Raw genomic sequence first — 17,636 nt, forward strand, 5'->3', positions numbered from 1 at the left:
TTTGTAGTTAGAAAAACATTATTGTAATCTAAAATAAAGACATTCCATTGAATTCTAAATGATTGACATTGTGCAGATCGGACACTGACTATTATAATAGTATTTCACACAGGTGTATTATATTTGAAAACTACCATCATAGTCTACTCAATTCATATTTGATGAACACAGAAAACCATATTGTAAGCTTGCTGTGCTTCAAGATTTATAACTATGAAGCTGTCTTTTAAAGCATTTCTGAGTTGCAAATTAATTATAATGAAAGCACCCTTATGAAGTTACTATTGACAATGCATTTTATATAGTTTTTAGAGTGGTTTTACAAAAATAGTCACATGTTTTTAAGTCTTGTCATCCAAAATGTATTCTGGTCACCAAAGAATGAATAATACAAGTAGAAGAGTTAGTTATATCTGAAATGGAGTTGAATTAGATACAGATAAAATAGACTGAACTGGTTTTTAATACATGCAAAAATTTTGCAAATACAAAGCTTTTCTTGATAATAATGCTAAATAATATTTATGAAGCCTTATTAAATGCTATAGACATTATAATAATGCAAAATGGATCTGAATTTTCTCATTCTATTTCAGATATAGATAGATAGGATAGGATATCTCATTTTTGCCTTGTGATAATATTTTAAAATTCATAGGGTGAGGAATTTATATTTATGCTATTATAATTTATTGTTTATGAATATACAACAGTATACTAGACATGAATTAATTTGCATTTGTTATGAGAATGAATTGTTCTTTGATAATTAGTCTCACTCTATTATGTGAATGCATTTTATATTATTTAAGATAACAAAGTATAGAGTTTCCATTTATTTGACCATAAGAGTAAGTAAATACTTTATGTTTTGGACACTAACAAGGCTCCTTTAGTAGATATTTCAGGTATTTTTATCTAAAAAAACCATTTATTTGATCATGCTTCTGTGAGCTAGCAATTTGTGCAGAAATCACCTGAGATGGCTTTACTCCAGTTAATGTGGTTGAAGATACTTTTCACTCAGACATAGGTTATCTGAGGACTGCTTGGACCCTGATTGTCTGATTCACATGTGTGGCACTTGACTGCGGCTGTCAACTGGGGTATCTTTGTTATTCTCTACATGGCCTCCACAGGATCTTAGCTTAGGCTTCCCTGTATGATGGCTGAGTTCCAAAAGGACACGTGGCAACGCACACATGCATTTCAAGTTTCCACCTGTGTCACATTTTATGATGTCTCATTTGTCAATACAACTCAAATGAGCAAGCTCAGTGTAAGCCTGGGAATGGACTATACACAGACATGGAAAATGAGAGGCATGATTCATTGGTGGCTGTTAATGTATTAACATACCACCAAATCTGGCCATGTTGTTGTGGTTAGGTACCATCAAGTTGGTTGCCCAATCATGTGTCATCCTCACAATCATTGTTGTATTTGAGTCTATTGTTGCAGTCACTCTGCCAGTCCATCTCATTGAGGGTCTTCCTCTTTTTTGCTGACCCTCTGCTTTAACAAGCATGATGTATTTCTCCAGGGACTGGTCCCTCCTGATAACTTGTTCAAAGTTCGGGAGATGAACTCTTGCTACCTTCGCTGGCTGTACTTCTTACAAGGCCAGTTGCTGAGAGTCAATATTGGCTCATAGCAACCCTATAGGACAGAGTTTCCAAGAAGTGGCTGGTGGATTCGAAATGCTGACCTTTTGGAAACAGGAGAACACTTAACCACTGGGCCAGCAGGGCTGCTCTTACAAGACAGATTTGTTCATTCTTCTAGCAGTCCATGGTATATATGATATATTCAATATTCCTTGCCAATACTGGTGGGTTTTAATTATGGACCTTTCAGTTAGCAGCTGAGAACTTAACCACTAAAAACTAAAATAAAATAAAATATGAAAATATAAAGCAATTGTTGTTAGGTGCCATCAAGTTCATTCCAACACATAGCAACCCTATGTACAACAGAAGGAAACAATACCCTGCCCTGTGCCATCCTCACAATCATTGCTATTTTTGAGCCCATAGTCACAGTCACTGTTTCAATCCATCTCATCAAGGATTTTCCTCTTTTTTGATCACCTTCTACCTTACCAAGCGTGATGTCCATCCCCAGGGACTGGTCCCTCCTGATAACATGTCCAAAGTACATGAGACAAAAATCTCACTATGCTCACTTTCAAGGAGCAGTTTTTCTGTTCTTCTTCCAAGACATACTTGCATATTCAACATTCTTCCCCAACACCATAATTCAAAGGCATCAATTTTTCTTCAGTCTTCCTTATTTATTGTCCACCTTTCCCATGCAGGCAATTCATCTCTCTTCATAAGACAATTGTAAACTAGACTTTAGTGTTTTCAATTGCCAACCATTAGTGTCTTGCAAGTTTTCAGACCTTCCGAGGATTGAAATTTAGGTCCTGTAGTTGGTACCTTTGGTGAGACCCTTTTACCTTCTATCCCTGCTTGACTGCATTGACCAAATACAGAGCCTTCAGGCAGGAGGATCTCTATGGCCTTTGTAGGCAGGATCAAACTTTCTTGCAGCAGAAGAAAATTTTTCATCTAGAGAAGGAGACCCACCCAACGACATGGACATGAAAGTGCTCTGCTGTGGAACGCTCTATCCTTATGCCCTGCCATGGTCCTGTGCAGGGAACAGGTCATGTCCTTTTTCCTCCAGGATTGCTGCATGGCCAGGTGAGGCCATGACTCATGGACTGGCCTCCTCTGGCTGCAATCAGTTCTTTCCACTTCCCCAGGGCACTGTACAAAGAATATAATTTTCTATTTGTGCGCAGAACACAGAACAGGTAGATAGCCCTGTTGTATAGAACCTGGCTGGCTTCCCCTTCACCCAGCCAACTAATATCTGTCTTGGGTACCAAGTACTTGTTTGCATTAATGATTAAACACTCCAAACTGTTCCATCCTGTCAGTTGTGGCCTATAGAACACAGGCAAACAGAGGCAGAACTGTGATGGCCTTTGGAGACGTGAAGGGCCTTCTGACTGCAACAAATATGTCTCCCCAGCTGGTCATAGATCATATGGGTGATGCTCAGCTGTTATTGTTTGGATTTTTGAGACAAGTCCCAGGTCTCTTTGAATTTCCTTAGGAGATCCTGATATATATCTCTATTGTGGCTTTTTTAACAATCAATAAAGATAAGGAAGAAAGAAGAGCTAGCAAGAAGAGTTTCTGGCCTGATGGAAAAAGGTGTTAAAGTGAGTGAGAAGATCATTCTGACTGGACAAACCTATGAAGCCATTGAATCACCCGTGGTAGTTTTTATAGCAAAGAGTCAATAGGTAAGGAGGGAATGGGAGCTAGCTAGAAGTGTTTCTGGCCAGATGGAAAAATGTGATAAAATGAGTGAGAAGATTGTTCTGTGTAGATAAGCCTATGAAGCCATTAACTCACCTGTGGTGGATGCCAGCCCTCCGGAGTTGCAGACTCTGTCTTTCACAGCGCTTACTGACAAAGATCAAAGACTACAGCATTCGGTATGGATTACACCTCAGCATAAAGAAAACAAAAATTCTCACAACTCAACCAATAAGCAACATCATGATAGATGGAGAAAAGATAGAAGTTGTCAAGGGTTTCATTTAACTTGAATCCACAGTCAACACCCATGGAAGCAGCAGTCAAGAAATCAAATGACACATCGCATTTAGCAAATCTGCTGCAAAAGACCACTTAAAGTATTAAAAAACAAAGATTTCACTTTGAGGGCTAAGTTGTACCAGACCGAAGCCACAGTGTTTTCAGTTGCGTTATATGCATGCAAAAACTGGACAATAAATAAGGAAGACCAGAGAAGAATTGATTCCACTGAATTATGGTTTTGGTGAAGAATGTTGAATATATAGTATGTCTTAGAAGAAGAATAGAAAAATTGCTCCTTGGAAGTGAGGATAGTGAGACTTTGTCTCACATACTTTAGACATGTTATCAGGAGGGACCAGTCCCTAGAGATGGACATTAAGCCTGGTAAGGTAGAAGGGTAGAAGGTGATCAAAAAAGAGGAAAATGTTTGATGAGATGGATTGAAACAGTGGCTACGACCATGGGCTCAAAAACAGCAGTAATTGTGAGGATGGCACCGGATTGTGGTTCCCTCTGTTGTACATAGGGTCGCTAGGTGTTGGAACGAGCTTGATGGCACCTAACAACAACAATTTCCTTATATTTTCATATATTATTTTGTTTTAGTTTTTAGTGGTTAAGTGCTCAGCTGCTGACTGAAAGGTTGGTAGTTCAAACCCACCAGCCGTTCCATGGGAGAAAGATGTTGTAGTCTGCTTCCACAAAGATGTACAGTCTCAGAAACCCTTTTGGGTAGTTCTACTCTGTCCTATAGGGTCGCTGTGAGTTGGAATCAACTCGACAGCAGTGGTTTTGGTTTTTGACTTTTTTATACTTATTTCTCAAAAATCATAATATACTTAAATTTGTACACAGTTGTGATTGATACAATGATAACTCACAGAACAATGACAAAAGTAATTTCTACCTGATTTTGTTTTCTCTTCATATTTAACTGAAAAGTATTATAATGAGTTAATCTGAAGATGTTTAATATCAAGCCGTATATGTTTCTCTAAGTATCAAAGCTAAGAGATATCTCTGAAGTTTAAAAATATAAAATATTTAGATAATTTCTGTGGAAGAGAAATATGAACAGATCTGCAAAGGAAGAACATAAATTTTCTATTAAGGGAAAGTTTGTTGTGTTTTTTAATGGTATATAAATTGATTAAATAGATTTAAAAGAGTAAGTTGACAGATTTATTTTAAAGTCTCAATAACTACAGAGTGGCAGCAACCACATTTCTACAATTATTTAAAATTTGGAAATATGTAGGAAGTAATTTTTTTTTTTAATTCCTGTAGAAATACAAAAGCAGAAAGTTTAAAAACCTGGCTTTAACCATTTATTTTTATTGTTCTAGCTGATATGTTTAACTTTTGCTGCATTGCTTTATGTTTTTACTGTGATTTTTCTTTTTCATTTTTAACTTCCAGTCTTATTTTTTACAATCCTTAATTTATTTCCTTCCTTCCTTCCTTCCTTCCTCCCTCCCTCCCCCCTTTGTTCTCTCACTTTTTATCTTCTTTTCTTATTTTTTCTTAACAGTTATATGAAATTATTTCTCACTAAGTTTTTTGTTTTGTTTTGTTGTTTTCTTCCTAATATGTGATGGCACTGGGTTGAGTTTTATGTGACCAAAGATACCATACTAAGTATTACATTAAGATTTATTCAAATATTTTCAATAGTAGTTCAATGAATTTTTAATTGTATTTCTAAACATATAATCAATTAGATTTTAACATTTTGTTAAAGTTATTTCTGCTAATTTTGAATTTAATGACATTTTAATTCAACATTGACCAGTTGTAAAGTGCCATTGTAAACAACTACAGGTATTCCTCCACTTGTGACGGTTAAGACAAATCACACATAAGACCGTCTTTTTTTTTTTTGGTACATTTTATTGTTAGTAATCTGTACTACATGCAGTATTGCAGTGTGTAATTTGCTGATGCTATCATTCACAGATGTTCACTTGCAGATGTTCAAAGATCAGATATAGAAAGATACTAATAATAAAAGGTAATACTAATGAAAACTCAAAAAAAAAAAAGAGGTATTTGATGTCCAGATCGACTTATAATGGAGTCTTCAGAACAGAAGGCCATTGTAAATCGAGTACTACCTGTAACCACAATCAGGAGTTCTAGCTAAAAAAAAAAACAAAAAAACTCTTCTTTATACAGCCAATAAGTGCAGGGCCAAGTGAGATTATGAGCTGCAAGGGACAGTTTTCCCTAATGATCCACTTGCCCCTTTTTCCTTTTCATTGGGCATAAGCTGTGATGTTAGAGACTATATTTCTGAGCCTTCCTTGCAGCCAGATGTAGATATTATAACAAATAAGATGTAAACAAGACTGTTGTGTTACCAGAATACATATTTATTAGGCATTTGCTTTTCTCCTACTTCCTTTCTTTCCCTTTTCCTGCAGGCTAGGATGTAAACACCTGAATACATCACCCTTAGAACGGTACAGCGACACTATAAAAAAAGATCCGAATTCCTCTATGAACTAGTTGTGTAGAGACCTGATCAACTGCGACCCAAGGACTGTTAGATAAAAGACCAATAAAACTTTGTTGCTTTTGAACCACTACATTGTGGGATATTTTTGTTACAACAGCCTAGATCCTCACTAAATAATGGGCTATGCAGTTGAATTCTGTTCCTGGATATTATGTAGTAAAATGACCCTGATCTCTCGAAAAACAAGGAGTTTGTGCCAACACTGGAAATTAGTACTCTGGTTTTTTTCAAGGATCAGAAACACACACAAAAAATGTAAAGACTAGGAGTCACAAACCTGCTGAAAAGTTAATATGGATCAATGGTTCAGACAGTTTCTTAACAAAAAGACACAACTTCAAATTAGAGAGTGGAAAGTTTAAAAAAAAAAAAAGGAATTGGAGAAAGGTAAGGGGTGGTAATGAATTAAATCGAAGGCGGTAGTATAGTTCCACTATGAAAAAGGTCAATGTTATTCTCAAGTGCACATACAGAATACCTTCTTGCAAAGCAAGGGAGTTAATATTGGAAAAACAGCCTTGTTTCAAGGACATTTAAAGCTCACCTTGATGCATTATTGTTCTGTTTAAGGAGACAGATGCAATCAAAATAAACCTCAGAAAAAGAAAGTAATTCTGTGCTTAAGAAAATGTATTTGCTATAATCACAGTGGATCCATTATATGGTTATCATATCAAATCCATCAAATACATTTATCTTTTCATAAAATAATCCTTATTTTTATTCTATGTATACATACTGAGTCAGCAGCAGCGTATATTTTAAGGAAAATTAGCATTTAATTTTCTTATGACATTAAAACTATATACTTTACCACGCAATCACTATATAACTGAGCGATTGTGGTCAAATAATACAAATTAAATTAAGAATAAAAACAGCATACAAAGGGAAAAAATAACATTACATGGAAATTGTTTAAAATGCTTATTCCAAAATCCAGAATGGGTTCTCTTCAAATGCTTTGAATTGAAACCTACCCTAGGGCTTAGATTTCAGAGGATCCTTTTTAAAGTGACTCATATATACAACAGTTAGAGAGGAAGAGTGTTAGCTAATAATTTAAAAATAATGGGGTGAAATCCATATAATCTGCCTATAATAGATTCTACTCAATTCCACCTTCCTCCGCCTCCCACACACATATGCAATAGGCCCTCCTCCTGTCTTCATTAGAGTTGCTATTCATCATTTTCTTCATTTGAAATAAACATTTACTGAGTGACCTTATGCGCTAACACAAGCCAGAAAAGTCTCTCTAATCTGTCTACTCAGTCCTCTTACTTAGAATCTGAAAGGGTCAGTTTCCTTTTCTTTACTGCAGAGGAGATCCCTTGGTGGAGCACAACTGACCACTAGCCTAAAGGTTGGTGGTTTGAACTCACCTAGCGGCACTATGTCCACAAAGATTACAGGCAAGAAAACCCTATGGAGCAGTTCTAACACATGGGATCACCATGAGTCCAAATCGACTCGGCTGCAATGGGTTTCATTTATTTTGTTATTGTGGTTTAAATGCCCTGTTAAAATAAATGTCTCCCCAGCTGGAGACTCTATCTAATAATTCTTCTCATTTTCTACAAATAATAAATATACTAGTAAAAGTAGATATATTGTCAAAGCTGAGAATCTTTCTTGGAACAATGTAAAGTGGTGGCAAAAGTTAACGGGGCTGAAGCGTTGCTGGTTTCATGTCTGACATACGCTGTGGTGAAATTTCTGTTTCTTTTGAAACCGTTCAGTCCCCTTGTGTTGCAGTCATTTGTTCCTAGATGTAAACCTGGAGGTGCCTAAGTTGCACTCTTCTTCACTTATTTCACCACCAAAGGCATATACTCCATAGTAGTAGAAAATTCTATTGTGTTTGTGTTTTCATCCAGAGGGTGAACAGCTCCTACCTGGTGTTAATGTGGGGAGAGTCCCCATTGGAGCAAGTGGGGTAGAGAAGATCAAGGCTTCTACAGTATGGGGCAGGCACAGGAACATCAGAGAAAATAGAGATTTATGTAGTACCTGGTATTTATTTTAAATTTGTCTCACTAGAATTCTTAAATCATATTTTATGGTGATTGGAGGTAAACACAGGATGCAGAATAAATTTGGCACAGCCCATGCATTCTCCCAGGAGAGTCCAATGTGGAGAATGGATGTTTTCAAAATATGGGAGTAGAGAACGTCCTTTTCTAATGCTTCCACTTTTGATTTGGAGTCTCTGGGTGGTAAAAGCAGTTATAGTGCTCCACTGCTAACTGAATGTTTGGAGATTCAAGTCCATTTAGAGGCATCTCAAAGAAAGGCCTGGTGATCTAAAAAAATCAGACATTGAAAACCCTATGGAGCACAGTTCTGCTGTGACATACTTGAGGGCTCCATGAATTGAAATCGACTGGACAGCAACTGGACTGGAACTCTTGGACTAAATATTTTTGTTTGTTGTGTTTCTGTAATATTTTTAGTAGCATGTTAAATAGAAAAGGAACATTAGAAGAAACAAATGTTAACTATCATCAAGCTCAATTGTCATGGAATTTCTTTTGTGCACACTAATCTGTGTTTCCCCTTGATGTTTCTTTCAGTTATGCCCTGCATTTATATTTAGACACTGCAAAAAAAACCAATGACATTAAAAGTTTCCAAATCCATTCTCCTCCAATGCTAGGGGAAATGCTCCTTCACTTATTTCCACAGCATATTAGGTCTACTTCCATCATAACATCCCTCACCAAGTGTTGTAGTTGTCTTTTTCCTTCCCACTCTCCCTTATTGAACTGCAGCTTTCTTTCATTTTCTAATCTCAGCCAGCTAGCACAAGGTATGGCCTTTCTGTGTCCTCAATAAGTATTTATCAAATAGTCGAATGATCTACTTACTTTACAAGTATTAAATTGGGGCTTATGTTGCTTAAGGGGCTCATGGGTATAAAACTAGCTGCAAAGTCAAGACATGGCACCTATCTATTAGGAGGACGTTCTTGTCATTTCAAATTATGTCCATTCAGCATCAGCGACTTTCCCCTTCCAAACTCTCTGTGCTGTATCAACATTTCTAGATAACTATGAGTATTTTGATCAAGTAAACTGTTGGCTATGAATGTGGAATGCATAAAGAGCAACTGCTTCAGCAAACATTTACCTTCGGTTTTATCTTCCAAGCCTTTTTTTTTTTTTTTTTAAGCAACTGTTTGAAAGCCTGCCTCCCTTACTTGTCACATCTGTAGGAATCTGAAGGAAAAAAAAATGTGTGAAATACGTTTCTCAGTTTGCTGAACAGCAGCGTGATCAGACAGGGCTGAGGTGCACTTTGGCTCCATCACAGAGCTGAAAGAAGTCAGCGAAGCCTGCAGATGCCTGGAGAGAATTACTGGTACAAAGGTCTTAAAGAATTAAACATCTGCCAATTTCTCACTCTTTCTCTTCCTGATTCATAAGAAGATTACAAGAGTATAGAACTTAAAATGGTTTGCTTTTTTCCCCTTGAAATTCACTCTTTGCTGGGGATGATTAATGGATGATTTTGTATACAAGTTGTCACAAACAACAACTTTTCTGAAAGAGTGAATATCTTCAGGGAACAGTTTTAGGAGAAAAACAAATATTGATATTATATACAGCAATACTCTGCTTTTAGATATAGGTCTCATGAGGCTCAGAGGAAGTAAGCCATTCACTCACGATCACATTGTTAATTAAGGGGTAGTATAATTCCCTGTTTTTTCCATTAAGCCTTGTTTTCTTTTCAGTATATAATCTAACTTCATAATGAACATAAAATTGTCGTACTTCTTAGAAGCTTTATTCTGAGAAAATCTGAAGCTTAAAATTGCATTCATACTCTGTTCACATGAAAATTAGAACTATGTATTAGTGTCTTTAACTTAAAATTTGGTAAACAATACGTTTTTTCATTTTATTCAAAGATATCAATAATAGAATGGGGTGAATTTAGTATTTCATTCTTTTCTCTATGATGTTTCCTATTGCTATTTATTAATTTGTGATCCATATACAACATGATTTGTAATCCTCAAGTGTTATGTGATTTCCCACACATCAAATTAGTTTTATTTTATTGGTTGATTCAGTTAAATTACTCTTCCTGAATCATTCTAAACTGGAAATTACCCTTCTCTAAGACAGTGAATTCCTTTTATGTCAGATTGAAAGTTTTGATGCAAATTTGGTTTTCTGTGGAGAGATTAAACTTATAAAATAGTATGTATAATGTTATCATAAATGTGTACTCCAGTTTGTGTAATTGAGATAGCATGTACTTCAAACATATTAAAAAGAAAAAGAAGTTTCTACAGTGTTAGGAGCCAACGTGGTACTGTGGAAAGTTCTCTAGGTTAGAGTTTAACAACTCTGAGTTTCAGTCCTGTCTGTCTGTCCTTGTACAAGTCTCAAAATCTTTCTATGCTGTACTAATCTCAAAAACGAAAGGAAAAGGTAAGGTCGTAAGCTTCTTAAGGTCCTTCTCTCTAAAATTCAATGATTCGTGAAATTTTTAAGTGTAAAAAATCCATTTTGATTACATACTACCTCTGATATTTTCCATAATGTGAAATTATGAAGTTCCAATTTCTTAAGCTTCTTTGTCTATCTTTTAAAATAAGAATGGAACTTTTTCCACTTTGTTGCCTTCAAAGTTTTGCTATCAGGACTGTGTTAAAATTGCAAAATGAATTTTGAACAGAGCATTGACACTTGCATTGTTAATGTGCTTTCAGGCATGTAATTAGCTGAGAACTTTAATCTTTTATATTCCAAACTTTGATCAGAATGCATAAACTCAGAAAAGCTATAAAGTATTGACCAGCATCTTTGATTTAAAAAAAAAAAAGAAGCTCTAAGCAACCATCTGAAGGCACTTTCTGTAAAGCAAATGCTCCGTGTTGCTTCTCAATATCTGTATTAAATATAATAACGTTATTTATTTTCATTTTTGAATATCAACCAGCAACAAAAGGCTGATATTTTTCCTACCTTAGACTTTTGAGAGATTTACTTTGCTGCAAGGACTTCAAAAGGTCTATGTGTAGCTCTCTGATTAAGGAATGATTCTTTCATCTCTGACAAAGCCTATCAGCCACTGAGGGGGTGAGGGGAAGGCAGGACTGATGAATCTATACAATGGAATTGTAACGTAGGCTATCTAAATGAAATTAATGCTTTACCCATTTTTTTATGAAGTGTAAATTCTAACACACATATTTATTTATATAACATTCAACCTCATCTTTCAACATACGATAATGTTATTTGATAGATGAGATTAGGTGAAAACATTAGGGTTGCACAGGACAACTGAGATTCAGGCTATAGGCACAAAGTACGGACCAGAAAAAGGAACTACGTATCTGACTCAGAAATGTACCGAGAGAGTTAGAGATCTTAACCACATCAGTCTGGAGGGAATATTCTGTTTGGCTGCTTAGCTTGTGAAACAGTGTATACTCTGATAGTTCAATTTGTTTGAAGCTGTCTCTTGTATTACTTTTATATTCACTCATTGCTGTGCAGAACATAAGTGGTAAGTAAATGATGTTGATTAGAAGTTACATGGGACTAAGTGGGGGATTAGAGAGTTATATGTTGTGTCTGCTTTGGAAGTGGATCGAGGCCAGGGATGCTGCTAACACCCTACAAGTCACATAACATCCTCATGACAAATCTAGATCAAAATGTCAATGGTGTCGAGGTTGAGAAAACCTTGTTCAGACCAAGTAAAGACTAAGGTCCATTCCAGCTTTAAAATTCAATTAATATCAAGATACTAATGCATCCAGTGCACACTGAACAAGTTTGAGAAAGTATAAGTGCTTTAGGTCTTGAATTTCTGTTTTATCCAGAATTTCTCAATAGTTCACAATCTCTTCAATTTACCCTGATATCATTTACACTCAGAGTCTGTGTAATGTCGATAATTTTTGTCTCTATAATCTGTTGAAAATGAAAAGGATGTTAAGATTCTTACTATGTGTCAGGCAATGTCACCTATATTGATTTATTTCATCTTCAAAACATTATTGAAAAATAGACATTGCTATCACTGTTGCCCTTTTTGTATTAATTGTACAGTCCCTCAGTATTGCACAGTGATAGAAATAATGCTTTGGTTTTCCTTAGCAAAAAAATGAGTTCATTATTCCAGCCTACATGTGTTTTAATAGCTGGGCCTGGGAATTAAACACTCTGAACCTCAGAACAGACTCCTGCTGTGATGAATCTTCTTCCTGCTTCAAAAGTGAGACCTTCAGGGGGGAGGGCAGACCTGGAAATACTTCACAGGACTCAGCATGAACTTTACAGAAAGGCAGAGAAGGCTAAAGTTCTGGTCATTTTTATGAGGCACAATCAGTAAGGACCAAAGGGCTTAGCCTACAAGTGAGAAAATTCAGTAGGCTTTGTCTATGAAACCGAGTATTTACAACTCCAGCATTGTCACCAATTAGCTATGTGATTTTGGGAATCAATATCTTTCATCTTCAGTTTCTTCACATATAAACTAATAAATTGGAGTAGATAATTTTTATCACCCTTTCCAATGTCATATAATAAGGTTCGCTTATTTTAATCCACTTATTTCATTTGAAGATTCTCGTATTTGTTTGTCAGCTATCTAAGAGTAATAAACACCCACTCTGTTAATGTAAAGCAAGGAGATGTATTGAATGTTCGATAACCTTTCAGACTAAGGAAAATGTCTGATTTTACAGAATGAACAAACTCTTCCAAAATGGTAAAGCTGCAGAGACTTTTTAAAGGGTGAGAACAAAGAACTTGAGTTGCACTAGTTTGATTGGACATTACAAACTTAGATTAACACAAGGCGGGTTTATTGGAAGCGGGGCCTGGGAGGGCTACAGGACATTTCTATCTTACAAAAAGTTTGCTAAAGTGAAATTTTTCTTGTCAATAGTTGCCTAGGATACTCAGATAAGAGTTAGCATCAAGGCCTTCTTTCTGAGACACTGTTTCAGGAAGGGTCTCGATAGATCCTGGGAAACACTTTATTGTTATTCTCTCAGCTTAACCACAGAGAGAAGAATAAAAAAAAAAAAAAAAACTTTCTATAGTTTACACTTAGTTACAGTCCTTAAAGAGTAAATCAGGGGCTTGCACATATTGAAGGAAGATGAGATGGAGTAGGACCCCAAACCATAAAGCAGCCATTTTTACTTTAGTCATATGCTCTTATTCACAACCATACTGGTGGAATTTAGAAGAAAACGTGTGTGTGGGGGGGTTTGTTTTAATTTACTACAAGTGTAAAGGGTTTATTTTCTGATTTGAATAATGGAAATACATATTCTGGTTTTAAGTAAACATCAGGTTTTTCAACCCCAATAGAAATATTTTCTAAGTATGTAATAATCATTATAAGTAAACATTTTGAATTAATGCCACTAATAAGAGTTTGTATGTAACAGAAAGAAAAAGAAAAGAAGCTGGTTTGGAGCAGAAATGTGTACTCTTAAACTTGGTTGTGTCTGACATTTAGGAATTTCAAAATACTTCAAAATAATTCACCCTGTTTTAAAAAGACCAAATTCGAAAGGAGCCTTGTACAGCTTTCCTAGTGTGTCCCTTGATTTATGCTTACCAGTCCTGTGTCCATGCGAATGCATTTAGGCAGTAGCGTTGGTTGGGTTGAAACAGAAAAAAAAAAGAAAAGGAAGGAAACACTGGAAGGTCAAATTATTTTTCTGTTTCTTGCCCCCTACCCCGCCATGGCCAATCCAAAAGCTTTTATTCTCAGTTGCTATACTTTGGATTACAGGAAGAAGATGAACAGTTGACAGGTTACAGGAAATTACTTGAGAAAGGATTTCTGAGTTTATAAAAGTTGGGTCTCATACTTCACCCATTTCAGACACTATTCCTCCCCATTTTCCATGTATGCTGAAGATGAGGACATTACTCTCAACCAAAATAGTATTCAGATTATTTTTGAAGCTGATCTGTTGTGGAAGGCTGTGTTAGTGAAGTTTATTGCACAATGGTTCTGAGCTGTGCCTTCACAAACTGATAATATCTGTAAATAGTAGCAAGGAGTCCCTGGGTAGTAAAAATGGTTAGTATGCTTGGTTGATAGGGGAAAGGTTGAAGGTTCAAGTTCACCCAAAGGTGCCTAGAAAGAAAGGCCTGATGACCTACTTCTGAAAAATCAGCCATTGAAAACCCTGTGGAGCACAGTTCCGCTCTGACACTCATGGGGTCACCGTGAGTAGAAATCAACCCCATGGTGAGGGGGCGAGGAGTTAATGGAAACAAAATACATAGTGTGACAAAATTAAAGTTGACGTAATTTGTGTAGTTAAGTTTGAGTGAAGAAAGATCAATATCTCAGCAACTTGGAGACAGTCAAAGTTAAATACCAGTTCTCAACATGGTGTGTGTAAGTAGCCCCTGGAATGTAGTCAAATAGATGAGGATATTCAATGACAAACTTTCTAATATTTTTACCTGGGTTAAGACCTAAAGAATCTTAGTTCATACAAGATGCACAAGGACTATTTCATGGTACATTTTGCTTAATAGTTGATATTTTTGAAATTGTTTACAGTATAGTTTTTTTATTTCTTTACTTCAATTGTCTTGAAATCTTTCTACTGTCCTAACTTAGCACACCCCCTTAGGATCATGGTACTTATCCTTCCAGGCTAATTTTGTACACACACTCCCAGTGCTGAGTTAGTGGGACCTGACAAACAAGGAAGTATTTAGTATTCCTGATGAGTAATACTGAAAAGAACCACCTATTCTTTGACCATGTAGGCTCGAACTCTCTTTCAGACATATATAAAGCAATAAGTAAATGCAGATTTTTTCTTTCTTTAAAATTGCTTTCATTCTGCCTTTCCTGGTAGTCAAGAGAAGTTTAAAAATATTTCCTTCTTAGTTCGTGCAGAACAACTACAAGTTGCTTTAGACAGAAAGCAAACAGTGAGATAGATGTTAAAAAAAAAAAAAAAATTCCTAAACGCAGGCGTTAATGGACAGAAGACTATAAAGCAGAGTATGTTGTGTAACCTATGCTGTGAATAATAAACATGAGCACACTGAGAATAGACTACATTTCCTTACTCCTTCAAGAACCATTGCTATCATGATAAACCAGAAGATTCTGAGACTAGCTTTCTGTATGCCTTAAATTAACAATTAAATATCATGTAATTTACACATTAGCTCTTCGTTTGGCTTAGATTCAACAATAAAAAAACAGGTATTTGGGTAAATTATGCAATGAATTATTGATCGATATATTTCAACATTTGACTCTATCTTCAGATCACTGCTTATAATGTGTCTCTTCAATCACAAGTTTTGCCTTCCTCCTCGCTTTCATCGACAAGCTATTTTAATGACTTTGACGTGAAAACAGAGACAAAAGATAGATATGGAAGAGACAAAATTTGTTCTTAAAAATATGCATGTCTCCTCAGGTAACAACCTAAATTGTAAATATAAGTTATTCCACTACTCATCTCCCATTTTGATACATTTCATTGTATTATATCCACGATAGAATAGTGTAGAAGTGTAAATCCTAAGATACCGATATAATTACATGTGTACATACATATAAAGGTCCCTAGGAGGTGCAAATAGTTTCTACCTAACCGCTAACCCTCTATGGCAATTCAAACCCACCCAGTGGTAGTACAGAAGAAAAGCTTGGTGATCTGCTTTCATTAAGATTGCGCCAAGAAAACCCTATGGAGTAAGTCTATTCTGTAACACATGGGGTTGCCATGAGTTGGAATCAACTCAACGGCAATTAACAACAACATACATATACACATACACACGTACCCACACCCATAAGCACATACATACACACACACACACACACACACACACACACACATACATACAAACCAAATCAAACTCAATGCCATCAAGTTGATTCCGACTCACAGTAGCAAATTTATATCCTTTCTCTATGGACAGAGTAGAACTACCCCTTAAAGTTTCTAAGGATGTGATCTTTACAAAAGCAGACTGCCTCATCTTTTTCCCGCAGAGTAGTTGGTCGATTCAAACCACCAACCTTTCAGTTAACAGCCAAGTGCTTTACCACTGCTGCTTCCGTGGGCATTGATGGTGGATCCAAGTAAAATGAAATCCTTGGCAATATCGATATTTTCTCTATTTATCATTATGTTGTTTATTGGTCTTGTAAGGATTTTTGTTTTACCTTGAAGTGTAATCCACACTGAAGATGGTAGTTTTTGATCTTCTTCAGTAAGTGCTTCAAGACCTCTTTGTTTTCAGGAAGCAAGGTTGTGTCATCTACATATCACAGAGTGTTAATAAGTTTTCCTCCAATGTTGATGCCACATTCTTCATCATATAGTTCAAATTCTCAGATTGTTTGCTCAGCATACAGATTGAACAAGTATGGGAAAAGCATACAGCCTTTACGTATACCCTACCTGATTTTAAACCATACAGTATTCCCTTGTTCTGTTCAAACTACTAACTTTTGGTCTACGTACAGGTTTCCCATGAGCATCTATACAGCATTAAGTGTTCTGGAATTCCCATTCTTCACAATGTTATCCATAATTTGTTATGATTCACACAGTTGAATCCTTTTACATAGTCAATAAAACATAAACATCTTTCTAGTATTCTCTGGTTTCAGCCATGGTCCATCTGACAACAGCAATGATATCCCTCCTTCCAATTCTCTTCTGAATCTGACTAGAATTTCTAGCAATTCCTTGTCAATATATTTTTGCAACCATTTTTAAATTACCTTCAGCAAAATTTTACTTGAGTGTGCTATTAATGATATTGTGTAATAATTTCCACATTCTGTTGGATCACCCTTTCTTTGGAACGGGCACAGATATGGATCTCTTCAAGTCAATTGGCCAGAAACCCATCTTCCAAATTTCTTGGCATAGAGAAGTGAGCACTTCAGGTGATGCATCCATTTATTGAAACATCTCAACTGGTATTACATCAGTACTCGGGTCTTTGTTTTTCGGTAACACCATCAGTGCAGCTTGGAACCCTTTCTTCAGTATCATTGGTTCTTGATCATATACCACCTCCTGAAATGGTCAAAAGTTGACCAATTCTATTTGGTATAGTAGCTCTGTGTATTCCTTCCATCTTTTTTTTATGCCTCCCTTGTCTAATATTTTGCCCGTTAGAATCCCTCAGTATTTCAACTGGAGGCTTGAATTATTTTTTCAGCTTGAGAAATGTCTAGCATGTTCTTTTCTTTTGGTTTTCTAACACTAGGTTTTTGCACATTACTTTACCTTCTAGAGCCGCCCTTTGAAATCTTCCGTCCAGCTCTTCTACTTCATCATTTTTTCCATTTGCTTCAACTACTCTATGTTCAAGATCGAGTTTCAGAGTCACTTCTGACATCCATTTTGGACTTTTCTTTCCTCCCTGTCCTTTAATGACCTTTTGCTTTCTTTATGTATGATGTCCTTGATGTCATTCCACATCTGGTCTTTGGTCATTAGTGTTCAA

This window comes from Loxodonta africana, chromosome 5 (genome assembly GCF_030014295.1).
Source record: "Loxodonta africana isolate mLoxAfr1 chromosome 5, mLoxAfr1.hap2, whole genome shotgun sequence".
NCBI lineage: Eukaryota > Metazoa > Chordata > Mammalia > Proboscidea > Elephantidae > Loxodonta > Loxodonta africana.